The following is a 17,733-nucleotide window of genomic DNA, read 5'->3' on the forward strand; positions in this document are numbered from 1 at the left end:
AGAGAGAGAGAGAGAGAGAGAGAGAGAGAGAGAGAGATGCAAGAAATCCTGATTGCGAAAGACAAATCGGAGAGACACGTGAGGAGACGAACTACAAAAATATCATGCTGGCGGACGAGGGAGGAAAAGGAAGAGGAGAAAGTGGAAGGAAGGAATTTGAGCAAGATTTAAATTGGAACAGGAAGAGCGAGTAACGGAAGATGGGAGAACGAGCAGCCTAGCGAGGGAGGGAAGTGAGAAGCGCGGAAAAGGCGCTGAAGGGAAAAGGTGGGAAGGCGTCTGCATAGAAACGCGGGCGAACACACACACACACACGTCAGTGGTGGGCGCGGTACCAAAAGTTTGGGGATGCGTTACGCGGTACTGCGGTACCTCAGCATGCCCAGTGCGTTCCGCGGTACTCCGGTACTTTTCCCGCCCTCCCTGGTGCTTTCCGCGGTACTGCGGTACCTGATTTCTAAAGCAGCACTTAAAAAGAAAAAAAAAATAGCTCTGCGACACCAATTACCAAAAACACCTATATGTAAAAAAAATAATAATAAACGCCAAAAAATCACAGTTTAATACAAGTACTTGCAATTGAGAAGACTGTACAAAAGTAATACACATGTAGTGTACATGAGATTAGGTGGAAACTATCCAGTAGGAAAGATATGCCCGGAATAACATAATAATGTTGTACATAATAATATTACAGGTATTTATTTAATAGATTATTTTCTAGGAGCAAGATTTTCACCAACCTGCCAGTAGTGAAGTTGAGCCCGGACTTAGAACGTTACACGTTCTAAGTCCGTCTACGTTAGCACGGTACACGCTAGTAACGTGTCTCTCTCCCCCTTCTTTCTCTGTTGCCAGTTATAGCGAGATAATCGGTGCGCACGCAACTAAAGATGAATTGATTTAACGTACTATAGGAGTTATGAGGGGTTGATTAATTTTAGAAGCAAGTATGGGTCCTCCTAGAGAAGCATAGGTGAAAAATCCTGGTTCCAACCTCCCTCCGATGAAAAATCACATCCTTTTAATTAACAATACGTACCTATCCTTTTCAGTGAAAGTGCCTCCCCTCTTTCCCACGGTGTCTGTGCGTATGTCCGACTGTCTGTCTGTCTGTCTGGTGGGTCTGGTGCCCCCCCCTCAAGCAGTGGTATTGTTTATTTTTATTTACATATTTATTTATTCATTAATTATTATCATCACTATTTTTCTTTAAAGTGTTTGCCGGTACCGCGAAAAGTACCGCAGGAAATTTGAACGCGGTACCGGTACTCCGGTACTTTCAGCAATCCTCTGCGGTACTGCGGTACTGCGGTACCGGTTTAGTAGTGTGGTAGTACCGCAGTACCGCAGTACGGCAAAAAGTACCGCAAGTGCCCAGCACTGACACACACACACACACACACACACACACACACAGGTAAGAGGATAACAAAATATATAATAAGATGAAAAACTAAGCTAGCAAAACATATAGAGAAAGAAAACATGTTTGTTAGTGCAGAAAGACAGCAAAACACACACACACACACACACACACACACACACACACACACACACACACACACACGAAACGAAAAATATATCTGAAAACGTTACGAAACTGAAAAAAAAGCCCACCAACTAATCATACCCAACAATAAAAGCCATAATAAATACATTCTTTTTTTTTTTGCTCTAATTATTTACCTTCATCACCTGAGAACGTTTTTTTTTTTCATTTATACATAACTTTTTACACTATAATTTTTTAACATTAACATTTTGACATTTACTTTTTTTTCTTCTATATCAATTCTCTCACGTTCACGGGCAGTCATGAGTCATCGTACACGTTCTTTTGTGCCTTGGAAACAGAACACCTCCGCCTCTACATGATACAATAGAAACAAACAAACAATACAGAGAAAACAGAGGAAACAATCACCGCCACTTTAATGGAGTATTGGCTCTGTTAACGGAATAGTCGTGCGTTGCTTGCTCGCCCCCATCTCCCTTCTGACAGTGTGGAGTGATCTTTTTTTGTGTGTGTGTGTGTCTGGTACACCTTGGCGGCCCAAAAGAAAAATGTAGTGGCGTCCTGCAGGGTAGATTCTGATTCCTCTACATCTGAGCGTCTCTCCACTTCACTTGTTACCGTGCTGTCTTGTTGTTTCCCGTTATCATTTCCCATCTGACAGAACGTATGGAGTTTTTTTTATAACCGGTACACTTTCGCAACCCACAAGAAAAAGGTAGTGGTGTCCTGCAGGGTAGATTCTGATTCCTCTACATCTAAGCATACCTCCAATTCACTTGTTTCCGTGCTGTCTTTTTGTTTCCCGTTATCATTTCCCATCTGACAGTGTATGGAATTTTATTTCTTACTGGTACACCTTCCCAACCCGAAAGGAAAAGGTAGTGGCGTCCTGCAGGGTAGATTCTGATTCCTCTACATCTAAGCATCTTTCCTCTTTACTTGCTACCGTGCTGTGTTTTTTTTTGTTTGTTTGTTTTTTATTCTGCCTGCATCTCCCTTTTTTACAGTGCTTAAGGTTTGTTTTTGTTTTTTTGTTTTTTGTTTTTTTGTCTTCGCAGCACACAAGGGAAAAGAAGTGGCGTCCTGCAAGGTAGATTCTGATCCCTATATTCACAAGCATCTCTCATTTCCTCTCGTTACCTTGTCTTTTTTTCCGCTAGCATCTCTCTTATTTTTTTTTTACAGCAAAGGTGACAGTGCAAGGGCGTAAAAAAAACAATATGAAAAAAAAGCCCGCTTCTTACTACTCCTAAACAGAGTAGAGTGGCCAAAAAGAGTGCAAAGGGATTATTTTGTCCAGCTGGTATGCCTCCACAACCCAAATGCAAAAAGTAGTGGCGTCCTGCAGGGTAGATGCTGACACCATTACACACTTTAGTATCTTTCAGTTTCTCTTGTTACCTTGCTATCTTTTTTATCGGTAGCATTTGCCATCTGACAGTGCATAGAGTTTTTTCTTTGTCTACTTGGTACATTTTCGCAACCCAAGAGGCGGGGATATCGGCGGAGTCCTGTAGGGTAGACTCTTGTGCATCTCTCTCATTACCTGCTGCCTTTCTTCCGCTAGCGCCTCCCTTTTGACAGAACATAGCGATTTTTTTTTGTCTGCTTGGTATATTTTCGCAACCCAAGAGGCGGGGATATCGGCGGAGTCCTGTAGGGTATACTCTGATCCCACCACTCACTTGTGCATCTCTCTCATTACCTGCTGCCTTTCTTCCGCTAGCGCCTCCCTTTTGACAGAACGTAGCGATTTTTTTTTTGGTATGCCTGCTACACCTTCTCATCCCTGCAGGCGGGAGTATCGGCGGCACCGTTGCCAGTTGCCGGTTTCTGGCCCATAACTGTTGCCAAGAAGCACCAATAATTAACCATTTAAACGATAACCATATATGAAAGCAGTTATTTGGGTGATGAAAGCAGTTTTGTGGTCGGAAAGCGGCAAACACAAGAGGCAGAGTACGACAATCTGGCAACGTTGATCGGTGATATCCTTCAAGGTAGATTATGATCCCTTTAAACACTTATACATCTCTTTTCTCATTGCGCCACTACCCAACATCTCCCTTTTGAAAATGCATAGTGGTTATGTTTTGTTTTTGTTTTGTTTGGTATATTTTCGCAACCCAAGAGGTGAGAATATAGGCGGCGTCCTGCAGGGTAGATTCTGATCCTTCTAAATACTCTCTTCTTTCGTTACCTAATTACCTTTTTTTCCCGCTAGCATCTCCCTTTTGACGGAACTTAGCGATTCATATATATTTTTTTGTCTGCTTGCTATACTCTCGCAACCCTGAAGGTGTAACAATCGGCGGCGTCCTGTAGGGTAGACGTTGATCCTTCTAAATTCTCAGGCACGCTTGAGTATTTAGAGGGATTAGCATCTCATTTCGTTACCTGGCTTCTTTTTCCCGTTAGTCTCACCCACCTTGTAAGGCACTGATTGGTAGCGATACAGAGCAGCTCCCTTGCCTTTTATTTTTCTTCTTCCTTCCTCCCTCCCTCCCCCCCCCCCCCCTCCACTCTCTTCCTCTCTTTCCCTCTCTCTTTCCCTCGGTCTATCTTCGTCTGTCTCTGAACTTTATCGCTTTGTCCTTTAATTGTCTTGTCATTGCCTCTGTTATTCTATTTTTCTTTGCTATATTATGTTTACTTCCTCCTCCTCATCCGCCTCGTCATCATCAACATCACCATCATCTACTTTATCATCGTAAGCAACGCACTACATACCATACTTGATACACTACACATACTCACTCTTGGCTGAGTCTAAGATAGCAGGTACGTGCAATCTCGCGTCGTCTGTGACCTCAAAAACACTGCACACATATCGGATCATTGATGTTGACTCTTCAAAGACATTCCCTCTGAGTATTGCCAGCGGAAGAACACACACACACACACACACACACACACACACACACACACATTATTTCTCTCTCTCTCTCTCTCTCTCTCTCTCTCTCTCTCTCTCTCTCTCTCTCTCTCTCTCTCTCTCTCTCTCTCTCTCTCTCTCTCTCTCTCTCTCTCTCTCTCTCTCTCTCTCTCTCTCTCTCTCTCTCTCTCTCTCTCTCTCTCTCTCTCTCTCTCTCTCTCTCTCTCTCTCTCTCTCCACCCCTCAAGCCCTATGCAAAACCTCCCATTCTTTTCATTAGCAAGTGTAAACTATTCATAAACACCAATAACCTTCTTTTGTCCTTGATCCGCGCCCTGTATGACCGAGAGAGGCACTGCGTCTGTCTGTCTTTCAGGTCCCCCGTGCCTAAAGGGGCGTGTAACCCTTCATATTGTTAGGGAAAGGGATTGTTAACACTGATGGAAGCCTTGATGCCTCCCATACCAGCGGGGACTGTACTGTACTGCGGCCCTTCTTGCTTCCTTTGTCTAGAGTGTGTGTGTGTGTATGTGTGTGTGTGTGTGTGTGTGTGTGTGTGTGTGTGTGTGTGTGTGTGTGTGTTTGAGGCGTTAGAGAGAGAAAGAAGGACAGATAGACTGATAGATAGATAAATATACCACACACACACACACACACACACACACACACACACACACACACACACACACACACACACACACACACAAACACACGGCCCCTCCCTCCCTCCCTCCCTCGCTCGTGTTAGTCAGCCGGGAAGAGGAAGATTAACAAGAAACAATAGAGAACCGTTTCCATGTATGTGCTGTGGAGTAAAAATGTAATCAGATAAATCGGAAAAAGGATGGACTCGAAAAGGGAAAATATAACAAAAGAGAAAGATATCACCCGCAAACAAAGGGATTCACAAATAAATAAATAAAAATAACATACGTAAATAAATCAACCCGGAAACAGATAAAAACATGACGTATGGAGCATTATAATTACCCGCCCGTGCAAAATATCGGAAATTTATTAAACCATTGCATTATGTCCCGTAGATAAGAGAGCAGAAAAAAAATACTGTTATAATTAAACATATGCGCTGAGTTCCCGTGATACGATAACAACCACGCTTCTAAACCGAACGAAACAGACCCTCCCACCCCCTCCCACCCCCTCCTCCCAAGTACTAAGCAACAAGAGAGTAGAAAAAAAATACTGATATAATTAAACATATACACCGAGTTCCCGTGATATGATGACCACCACGCCTCTATAAAGAACGGAATACCCCCTCCTTTCCCAGTACTAAACTGAACAATCCCCCTCCCCAAGTATTAAACGGAATAGACCCCTCCCAGTACTAAACGGAACAATCCCCCTCCCCAAGTATTAAACGGAATAGACCCCCTCCCAGTACTAAACGAAACAGCCCCCCTTTGCCCCCCTTCTAGCACTAAGCAACAGGAACGCCCGGATCAGAACAGAAAGGAAAGACTCATTGTTGAACGCCTCTCTAAAGATTCTTAAAAATGTGAGGAGTGAAGAGAGTGAAGTAACTGTTTAATGAGCGGTATATTTTCGGCCTACAGTAAAAAAAACACCACCAATCTCCACCCGAAATTGACCTCTGTTCTGGCCTCTCGTTTTTTTTTTTTTTTTTTTTTTTAATGGAGCAGCGTCTTGCGGGCTTTATCGCTGTTGTTGTTGTTTTTGCCCTTGAGCTGCCTCCCTTGCTATAAAAAAAATTACAAAATAAACAACGTCGTGTAACTGAACAATAAGGTGAGATATTGAAAATTAAACTCCGCTCCAAAGATTTTTTACCCTGAGGAGTGAAGATAATTTATTACCTATTTAATGAGCGATATTTTTTTGGCATTTAATAAAAGGGCGTGCAACTGAACAATAAGGAAATATTTTGAAGATTAAACGACTTTTGTAAATATTCTTGAGCGTGAAGGAGAAAGAAAACAAGGTAACCAACTATAATAAACGCGTAACAGAACAATAAGGAGAGATTTTCCAGACAATACGGTACTTAAAAACACCCCTGAAAGTTGTGAGTGAAAGGAAATAAGTAGATATATAATGAACGTACAACCAGAAGAAAGGCTCGTTAAAGAACAGGAGACATTTTCAAGATTAACCGGCCCTTCAAATATTCCTGAACATGAAAATTCAAGAACTCCATAATGAACGTGACAACGAGCAGAAAGGCTCATGAAAGAACAGGAGAGATTTTTCAAGATTAAACCGAACTTTAAATATTGCTGACCGTGACGACTGAAGAGAATGAAGTGAGTCCATAATGAGCGTGACAACCTGCAGGGAGGCGCCTCTTGGAATAGTAAGGTGAGATGTTCATGATTTAAACGACTTTTTTAAAATATTCGTGAACGTGAATAATGAAGAGAACATGGTAACGCTATTGTGAGCGTTACAACCTGCAGGAAGAAGATGTCATGTGCATTATTTATACGACTTCCTGAAATATTCGTGAACGTGAAGAGGAACGAAAACTATCTCGAAAAGACACACGCAAAGAAGTAACGTCGAACAGCCTCAGCGGCGTCGATGGAGATGAACTCTTAAAACAACGACACAAGACCAACTAAAACACTTCAAACAGCGACGGAAGATGGACTGAGGCACTTCACACAACGATGCAAGACTATTTACCTCACAAAACAGAGCGCCGCACACACCATCACCACCACCAACACCAACACCACCACCAACAACAACAAAGGAAGGAAGGAAGGGAATCTAACAGAGGTACTACGCCGCCCTCTGTCGAGTTTTCTCCCACCACAGGCTCAAAGGGCTAACGGGACGGAGATGAACACCGCCGCCACGCGCAGCTATAGCGTATACCCCCAACTTTACCATAGCTTACTACGCCGCCAGGTCACCGCCCCCCCTCCCCTCCCCCAACAAGCCACAGAAAAGAACTGCACCAAAGTTTAAGAAATTCCTCCACCGCCGTCCGGCCTGATGTGTGAGTGAAAGCTAATTGCGTCCAATGATCCATTTCATCAGCCGGGCCGGAAAGAGGCCGCGCGGCATAAGAATCGGTCCAGAATCGGATTGGTTCGTTCTTTCTTCAACGGAGAATGAGCGGCGGTCTGCGGCGCGGCGTCCGGCAGTGGCCTCAATGGGAAGTCATTTCACGGAACGTTTTTGTCAGTAGTGATGGCGTCATCGTCTCCTCTGAGAACCAAAGAGGATGTGTCTTGGAGAGAGGTTTTGTTGCGTTGTGATAACAGTGGAAGTTATATGCTTCATCATCCATTTGCGCGGCGCCACTATGAAAAATAACTGAAAACTAAGCAGATTCCGTACAATGCAAGATGGCGCCACTATAAACACTCGCCTGCGCCAGAACGGGCTGGGCCGACCATCAGGCCCCACCTGGAAGAAGCCTTGGGCCGACCATCAGGCCCCACCGGGAAGATGCCTACCGGCGGCGCAAGCAACAACAAAAAAATAATAAAAAAAAAAAAAATTATAACAATCCAGATTACAGCTGTTGCGGGATTTTAATACAGCAAGTCAATCACGGAAGGTAATTTTAATAAAACGCGTGTAACATTTTGCTCGATATTAAAGCATTATTCTTAACTAAATGTAAAGATTTTTTTTCCGTGCGTCTGTTGATGCTCAGTTAATCTGAAATACCTTACACGGCCTTTCACAGCTCCATTAGCACATTTTACTTAGGTGCATTAATTATTTTTCCTTTTTAAGTGCGTGTGTGTGGGGGCAAGTTTATCAATGTATTATGCAGCAGGTGGTGGTGGTGGTGTCGGCGGGCGGGCGGGCTGGCTGGGGTGAGCGCGGAAACGCACTCAGTAAGGTCTCACCAAAACTTGGTCTGATCGTTTTCCAAATTTGGTGGAACCTTTCATATCACCAACATATTATCTTTTATCTAAACGTTGCAATACCAGCCCAGCAGAGCGCTGGGAACTACTCCTGGGCAGCAGTATGGGCCTCGGGAAGGCCGCCTAACCTATCGCCGCGCGGGGAAAGAATTATTTATATATAGACGATTCAATAAACACCGTGACGCTGCGTGAATCAAAGGTCAGGCTAATGCAGTCTCGTCTTGGTGGCTCACGAGGCCGCCGCTGCCACCACTGCGGGGAGGCACGTTGGAGGGTTTTCAAACAATGCATTCGGAATTTTGTCAGTGATTGAATTGCAAATTAAAATTCCATTGACAAAGCTGTGGAAAAATGGAATGTGAAATGTAAATGTGTTTGACATATAAATATAAATACATTTGCCCTCGTAGGCGTATTCAGCTACAGGTATTGATCAACGGATAGGTAAATAGTAGATAGTAGACAGATAGAAAATGATAGATAGATAGATAGTAAATAGACAGATAAATAAACAGGTAAAATCAGTGAAATGCTTTCATTTGCGCCATGAACGAACCTCATTATGAAGTAATAATTCACATAGATATATGAAATAATTATTATGTATGTGCTGGATAACTCACTCAGATTTAACAATGAATAACGCCGCCATCAACAACAATAACAACAACAACAAACTACGGCCGACGTGTAAACAAAAATCTGGCAACTCTGTGTGTGTGTGTGTGTGTGTGTGTGTGTGTGTGTGTGTGTGTGTGTGTGTGTGTGCCAATAATCATGGAAGTGTGCAGCCAATAGAGAGAGAGAGAGAGAGAGAGAGAGAGAGAGAGAGAGAGTTTATTTACAATCTATTCATATTTAAACAGTGGATAGTTTAGCCTGACGGATGAAAATTGTTTTGGTTGCATGAAATAGAGTAAAAACTTAGAGAGAGAGAGAGAGAACACACAGACAGGCGCGGGGAGTCGAGGACCGCAGTGAAGGGAACAATTATCACGAGGCATTAAATTAAATAATTAGTTAATGTCTAAATTTGCCTCGTGAAAACGTGTGGCGACGAGTGGCGGATGAGAGGCACCGGGGACTAACGGGCGGCGGCGGCGGCAACGGGAGAGACTGTTAGACCAAATGACTGGGCAACACAAGAGACTGGAATTGACAAAAGAGAATGGAACGAGGAATGTACTGCAATGATCAACAACCTGGAATTGACAAAGGGAGAAAGGAGAATGGAACCAGGAATGTACTGCAATGATCAACAACCTGGAATTGACAAAGGGAGAAAGGAGAAGAAAAAGGAAAATAATGAATGATCAAATCAAAACAAATTGACAAAGGGGGGAAGAGGAGAATGGAAGAAAGGTGTATGTGCAATGAAAAACAACAATTGACAACAAAGAGAGAAGAGAAAAGGAGAATAGGAATGTACTGCAATGATCAACAACCTGGAATTGACAAAGGGGGAAAGGAGAATGGAACCAGGAATGTACTGCAATGATCAACAACCTGGAACTGACAAGGGAGAAAGGAGAATGGAACTAGGAATGTACTGCAATGATCAACAACCTGGAATTGACAAGGGAGAAAGGAGAATGGAACCAGGACTATACCGGAATGATCAATGATAAAGCAACTGAAAAACAAGAGAATGGAAGGAGGAGTATACGGGAACGACCAACAAACTGCAAATGATATACAGAGGAGATTATCAAGACGCCTCTCCACCCGATTCTTTTTTAGGAGCAGTGAGTAGCGGGCTTTTTTATTTATCATTGTTTCCTTTTTATGTTGTAAAAAAAAAAATGACGTCTCCTCTTGCCTTTCGTTCTTTTTTTTATTCTGATTGGATCGGTATCTGGCGGGTTGTTTTTTTTTTCCTTGAACTTCTTCCCTTGCTGTAAAAAAATAAAGAAAAAAAGAGAAAGAGAGAACAAAACGAGGAAGATACGGGAATGGCCAACAGACTGAAATAAGCAAGACATAACAATGAACAAGAAATTGGAATGACCACGAAATTAAGGTTGACCAAGAAGAGAATGGAATGACAATAATACCGAAATTACTAAGAAGAATGACGGAGAGGTTGGAATAAGGAACGAAAACGGAATTAGCAAGAAATTGAAATGAAAAAGAAACAGCAACAAAGAGACTGGAATGAGCAAAAGACTGGATGTATACTCTCTCTCTCTCTCTCTCTCTCTCTCTCTCTCTCTCTCTCTCTCTCTCTCTCTCTCTCTCTCTCTCTCTCTCTCTCTCTCTCTCTCTCTCTCTCTCTCTCTCTCTCTCTCTCTCTCTCTCTCTCTCTCTCTCTCTCTCTCTCTCTCTCTCTCTCTCTCTCTCTCTCTCTCTATATATATATCTATCTATATATCTATCTATCCTTCTTCTTCGTTCTCCTCCTCATCGTCAATCACAGGAATTATCACGGTCATTTTACACTCGCTCTCTCTATCCATCTATCTCTATTTTCTTCATTTTCTCCTTCTCCTTTCTTCTTCGTCTTCTTCTACTTCGTCACTCACAGCAAATATCACGATCGTCACTTTACCGGCGATTATTACTTTTTTTTCCCTCTGAGCTCCTAGGTTGACCCCGTAATGAGGTAATTATCAGGAAATAAAGTGGATTGCTGCTCTCGTGAAAAAGGGGGAGAGAAAAATCAGACAGGAAAAAGCGCACCGTTGGAGAGTTGAGATGAGAGAGAAAGAAAAACACTTATTCTGTTTTTTCCCCTGGATCCGAATTGGTAGACTCTCTCTCTCTCTCTCTCTCTCTCTCTCTCTCTCTCTCTCTCTCTCTCTCTCTCTCTCTCTCTCTCTCTCTCTCTCTCTCTCTCTCTCTCTCTCTCTCTCTCTCTCTCTCTCTCTCTCTCTCTCTCTCTCTCTCTCTCTCTCTCTCTCTCTCTCTCTCTCTCTCTCTCTCTCTCTCTCTCTCTCTAACCTCCAGTCCCCTTCAACCTTTCAGAAACTGGAATGGTTGCAATTTTACGGGAGAGAGAGAGAGAGAGAGAGAGAGAAAACAAAAAGAAAAACAGTGTCAATGCAGAAAAATACACAGACAGACAGAGACAGACGGTGAGATAGCACAGATTGATAACACAGACAGACAGACATACAAACAGACTGATAGAGAGATAGAAACAGACACAGGCATACAGACAGGCTAATACACACCTATACAGATTTATGTTTACCCTTCATTATGGTTTGACACGAGGCCATTGATTATTTTTACTGTTATTACCGATGTTGCCGCTGTTACTGGTGCTGTTAGTGTTGCTTTTAGCGTCGTTTGTTTGACGTGATAGCCGTTAGCGTTGTTACGGTCTGCAATTTCGCTCCATACTGGCGTCAAGACTCTAAATAAAAAGGTTGGTATTATAAAACACTCTCGCTTCTCACATCATGTATTTCTAAAGGTCAAAGAGGGGGTCAGTCGGGTTCTAATGAGTGTTTCTTCAGGTTCACGGTACAGAGGAAGGGTCAAACTGCCACCATGGAGGGTAATAAAACTACACCTGGAAATGCCCACAACTCCTACGAAAGTCTTGTCAAATGTGTGAACCTTGGGGGCGAAATGTTTAGTAATACAGCCCTAATATCGGTATTATAATATGCTTTCGCTTCTAACATCAGCTATTTCTAAAGGTCAAAGAGGGGGTCGGCTGGGTTCTAATGAGTGTTTCTTTAGGTTAACGGTACAGAGGAAGGGTCAAACTACCACCAGGGTCATACAGCTACTTTAAATGCCCACATCTCCCACGAAAGCCTTGTCAAGTATGTGTTCTTGGGCAGCGAAATGTCTTATAATACGACCATTCCGTTTTCTTTCATATTCAAACACTCAGGTCCCTTTATCAAACTCTTCCAAACCTTAGTCCATCTATTTCAAAAGGCTCTTGTAGAAGTTATCGGGGTTCCCTTGGGTGGTATACTGAGGCTGGCGGAAGTTTTGCAAGGCTTCCGCGCTGTGAACTGGACAATCACTCATGACGACCCGGTGTAGTTCCCCTTTGGCCTTGAAAAACGTTTGTATCAAGAGCCCCAAGCGTTTGATATTACGAGTTCCAGGAGCGTATTCTCAGAGTCTTTCGGCTTTCACTACAAATGCTTTCAAAGGCCGTAAAGGAGATCGGTCGGGTTGTCTTGGGTGGTTTTTTTTTTTTACATTCATGGTGCAGAAGCCTTGTCAAACTATCACTAGGCTCATAAAACTACCCATGGAAATACTAACACAACAACCTCTACGGAAGCCTTGTCAAACTATCACTAGGCTTATAAAACTACCCATGGAAATACTAACACAACAACCTCCACGGAAGCCTTGTCAAACTATCACTAGGCTCATAAAACTACCCATGGAAATACTAACACAACAACCTCCACGGAAGCCTTGTCAAACTATCACTAGGCTCATAAAATTACCCATGGAAATACTAACACAACAACCTCCACGAAAGCCATGTCAAACTATAACTATGCTCATAAAACTACACATGGAAATACTAACACAACAACCTCCACGAAAGCCTTGTCAAACTATCACTATAGGCTCATAAAACTACCCATGGAAATACTAACACAACAACCTCCACGAAAGCCTTGTCAAACTATCACTAAGCTCATAAAACTACCCATGGAAATACCGACACAACAACCTCCACGAAAGTCTTGTCAAACTATCACTAAGCTCATAAAACTACACATGGAAATACTAACACAACAACCTCCACGAAAGCCTTGTCAAACTATAACTAAGCTCATAAAACTACACATGGAAATACTAACACAACAACCTCCACGAAAGCCTTGTCAAACTATCACTGAGCTCATAAAACTACCCATGGAAATACTAACACAACAACCTCCACGGAAGCCTTGTCAAACTATAACTAAACTCATAAAACTACACATGGAAATACTGACACAACAACCTCCACGGAAGCCTTGTCAAACTATCACTAGGCTCATAAAACTACCCATGGAAATACTAGCATAACAACCTCCACGGAAGCCTTGTCAAACTATCACTAGGCTCATAAAACTACCCATGGAAATACTAACACAACAACCTCTACGGAAGCCTTGTCAAATGTGGGTGTGTAAGCCCCTCAGAATCAGTTCGTCTTATTTTGGTATGCCTTTCTTTTTGCATTCTTCTTCTAACGATAATTATGATAAGGAAAAGAAGGAGAAGAAAACGAAGAAGAAATAAAAGAAGTGTAATAGTAATAATAATAATACTCAGCCATTTTCCTTCAGATTTACTCTCCTTCATTTCTTTTCATTTCACTTAGATCCACAGTTATTTCCCGCCGAATTTATCCCCCGTACGTTCCACAGCTTTATGCCCCAGTGATTTTTTCCAACACTTTATTTCCCCAGATAGATATTTTTCCGGAGTTATTTTTCTCTCGTAACTCCTAAGAGACGGGTGGCGGGGCGGGGCGGGGCGGGGAGAGGCGAGGCGGGCGGTGAAGGCAGTGGCGGATGGGGGAGGGTTTGGGCGGGTGGAGTGGAGACGTGGGAGGGTGGGCGGCCTCTTGCATGGCGCCCAAACCTCGCCCAAGCTGCTTACAACTTTTCGAGGTCCATTAACACCTACGCCGTTTCCTCCTCCTCCTCCTCGTCCTCTTCCTCCTCCATTTCCTCTTCCTTCTCGTCTTCGTTCTCTTTCTCCTCCTCCTTCTCCTCCTCGTCTTCTCTTATTAAGTATTCTCTCACTTCGCCTTCTTCTCCTTACCTTTCATTTCCATTTCCTCCAGTGTCTCTCTTTCACTTCATTCTATTCGTCTGTCTGTCTCCTTCTCTTTTTCATTGCCCTCCTCTTTCTATTTCTCTCCTTCCTCCGTCCTTGGTATTCTCCTTCATATCTTCCTCCCCTTCCTCTTCCTGTTGACATGCTTACGTATTTCTTTATATGAACTCACTCTCGCTCTTCCTCTCCTTCGTCTCCGTCTCCCTTTCTCCTTCTCCTCCTCTTCATTTTCCTTGTTTCCCTCTTCCTCTTTCTTCTATTCCTCAGGCTTTGATATTCCCCTCTATCATATTCTTCTTTTCTTCCTCCTTCTTCTCCTCCTCCTCCTTCCCGTTAACATGCCTACGCCTTTCTATTTCTGAACTCTCTCTCTCTCTCTCTCTCTCTCTCTCTCTCTCTCTCTCTCTCTCTCTCTCTCTCTCTCTCTCTCTCTCTCTCTCTCTCTCTCTCTCTCTCTCTCTCTCTCTCTCTCCCCCCCCCCCCCCCTGTCAGCATCATCTCCACTCTCTTCACTCCTCACTCACCCACTATTTTTCTATCCTTTTAATTTCCATCATTCATGCTCTCCCCTCTCCCCTCTCTCTCCGCCTCCCTCTCCCTGCTCTTATTTCAGGGTGTCATTACCGTTTATTTTCCTCATTCTCTCCTCATTTTCCTTTCTCATTCCCCTCTGAGCAGCAGAAGAGAGAGAGACATGAGTGTAAAATGAGCAGTGAGGAGGAGGGGAAAGAGGAGAACGAGGAGGAGGAGGAGGAGAGCTCAAGTCGAAAGAAGAGGACGGGGAAGAGGAGAAGGAGGAGGAGGAGGAGAATTAGTGTGGGAATGAGTGTAGTGAGGCTTTAGAAATGCGCGAGGATGGTGTCGGGTGAGTCGTGTGATGGACAAGAGATGGCGGTAGCTGTGAAAAATATGGAGGGAGGGAAGACACGTAAAGCAGGAACTGTTGTGGGAGTTTGAGCATAACGGGTGTGGGAAGGGAGCGATGCGGGTGACAGGCGGCGGGTGGGAAATGCAGGGTGATAAGCACATACCTACCTAACCGTGTCCTTCCCTTTCTCCCCTCGCAGGTGGCTGGTCGATCTACGGGCGGGGTGGTCGAGGAAGTGTCACGTTACGCCCCTTGCCCTGAATGTACGACAACTCTTCACTAAGGTAAGACACTCCTGCCACACGCACCTCGCTCCTCCTACCCACCTTTTTTCTTCAGTCAAGGGCGTAGTGAGAAGAGGAAGTGGGATAGAGGAGAACGTATATGTGGAGGAAAATGAAAGACAGTAAGGTTGATATTATAAGACATTCTCGCTTCTCACATCACCTATTTCTAAAGGTCAAAGAGGGGGTCAATCGGGTTGTAATGAGTGTTTCTTCAGGTTCACGGTACAGAAGAAGACTCACACTACCACCAGGGTCATATATGTGTTTCTTTAGGTTCACGGTACAGAAGAAGACTCACACTACCACCAGGATCATAAAACTACTCCTGGAAATCCCCACAACTCCTACGAAAGCCTTGTCAAATAAATGTTCTTGGGGGCGATAGGAATTGTTAAACGACCCTTAGAGTATACAGGTGAATGGTGTCGGCTCGTTAATATTGTTCTCATGTAGTTACTGTTTATCCGGCACCTTATTTGTATACCGACGTCGCCCTCTCTCTCTCTCTCTCTCTCTCTCTCTCTCTCTCTCTCTCTCTCTCTCTCTCTCTCTCTCTCTCTCTCTCTCTCTCTCTCTCTCTCTCTCTCTCTCTCTCTCTCTCTCTCTCTCTCTCTCTCTCTCTCTCTCTCTCTCTCTCTCTCTCTCTCTCTCTCTCTCTCTCTCTCTCTCTCTCTCTTTCTCTCTCTCATTCTCTCCTCACCACACACACCCGCTGCTAAGGGACGCACACAAACGCACAAATACAAGATCCACCACATGTAGCAACGTTCGTGTGTGTGTGTTGGGGTGGGTGGGTGTGGGTGTGGGTGGGTGTTTCTGCATGTGTGTGTTTCCGCGGCGCCTCCAGCTAAATTATTAACGCGATCTGTCTGGCGGGCCGCAATTCTTTACTAATGCAAGACGCCGCTGTATGGCCCGCGCACGACCAAGCCCCGCCGAGTAATTATGACGAAGAGCCACATTACTCGATGCCCGGCCCGGTGGTCTCGGCGTGCGTGTGTTGCTGCCGCTTTATTACGTGTTTCGGGGTGTTGCGAAGTACGATAACCCTTCCCTGATGTACGACGAACTGAGACTAAGACACAACCACATAACGAGCCACATAACCACATAACGAGCCACATAACCACGTATTTTGCTACATTTGTATTTCTGGGGTGCTACTAAGTACGATAACCCTTCCTTGATGCACGACGAACTGAGACTGAGACTGAGACTGAGCCACATAACCACATAACGAGCCACATAACCACATAACGAGCCACATAACCACATAACGAGCCACATAACCACATAACGAGCCACATAACCTCATCTTTCGCTACATTTGTATTTCTGGGATGCTGCGAGGTACGATAACCCTTTCCTGATGCACGACGAACTGAGACTGAGACTGAGACTGAGCCACATAACCACATAACGAGCCACATAACCACATAACGAGCCACATAACCACATAACGAGCCACATAACCACATAACGAGCCACATAACCTCATCTTTCGCTACATTTGTATTTCTGGGATGTTGCGAGGTACGATAACCCTTCCTTGATGCACGACGAACTGTAACGAAACTGAGACTGAAACTTAAATGAGCCACAGAGCCACATTAATACTTATCTTTGCATCTTTAGTTACGTTTGTGTTTCTGGGGTTTTCTGAAGTACAACAACCCTTCCCTAATGCACGAGGAAAAGCTCTTGATGTAACCGGGACGAGCCATATAACTTCGTCAATATTTATCTCTGCTTCTTTAGTTGCGTTTTTTTTTCTTCTGAAGTACGATAATCCTTCCCTAATGCACGAGGAAAAGCTCTTCATGTAACCGGGACGAGCCATATAACTGCGTCAATACTTAGCTCTCCTTCTTTAGTTGCGTTTTTTCCTTCTGAAGTACAACAACCCTTCCCTAATGCACGAGGAAAAGCTCTTGATGTAACCGGGACGAGCCATATAACTGCGTCAATACTTAGCTCTCCTTCTTTAGTTGCGTTTTTTCCTTCTGAAGTACGATAATCCTTCCCTAATGCACGAGGAAAAGCTCTTGATGTAACCGGGACGAGCCATATAACTGCGTCAATACTTATCTCTGCTTCTTTATTTGCGGTTTTTTTTTACTCCTGAAGTACGATAACCCTTTCCTGATGTACGATGATATGATGTACGGTTACCCCACTCTTTGAACGGTTAAGTTATTGAGACGAGCTACAGGGCCATACAAGTTCTTATCTTTGACCTTTTAGTTACGTTTGTGTTTACGGGTTTTCCTAATTCACCTCCCATGTCTTTTCCTCATTGGCTCTCTAAAATTACTGAGACGAGCCATTTATCTTTGCACCTTTTACTACTTATATTTGTGGGTTTTCAGGAATGTAACCCTTCACTGATGCACGATTAAATGGTGCACGTGTCCCTCACTCTTTCAATGCCTCAAGTTAATACTAAGATGAGCCATACGAGCCACAACAATACTTATCTACACACTTTCATCTTCGTTTTGTATTAGCACACGATATTACGGTCACTATTACAAGAAACTTTCGCTTCTCAC

At 43.8% G+C, this 17,733-nt stretch overlaps 1 long non-coding RNA gene across 1 annotated transcript in view; it reads left to right on the top strand.

Moving 5' to 3' along the window:
* The window catches only part of LOC127010459 (uncharacterized), an 80,798-nt gene extending 65,376 nt beyond the window's left edge, over nt 1-15,422 (top strand). The window contains exon 4 of the long non-coding RNA XR_007763194.1: nt 15,094-15,422. This is a non-coding gene — a long non-coding RNA (uncharacterized LOC127010459). The remainder of the gene's footprint in view (nt 1-15,093) is intronic.
* The last annotated feature ends 2,311 nt before the right edge of the window (nt 15,423-17,733 follow it).

The sequence above is a fragment of the Eriocheir sinensis genome, chromosome 43, assembly GCF_024679095.1.
Source record: "Eriocheir sinensis breed Jianghai 21 chromosome 43, ASM2467909v1, whole genome shotgun sequence".
In the NCBI taxonomy this organism is placed as follows: Eukaryota; Metazoa; Arthropoda; class Malacostraca; order Decapoda; family Varunidae; genus Eriocheir; species Eriocheir sinensis.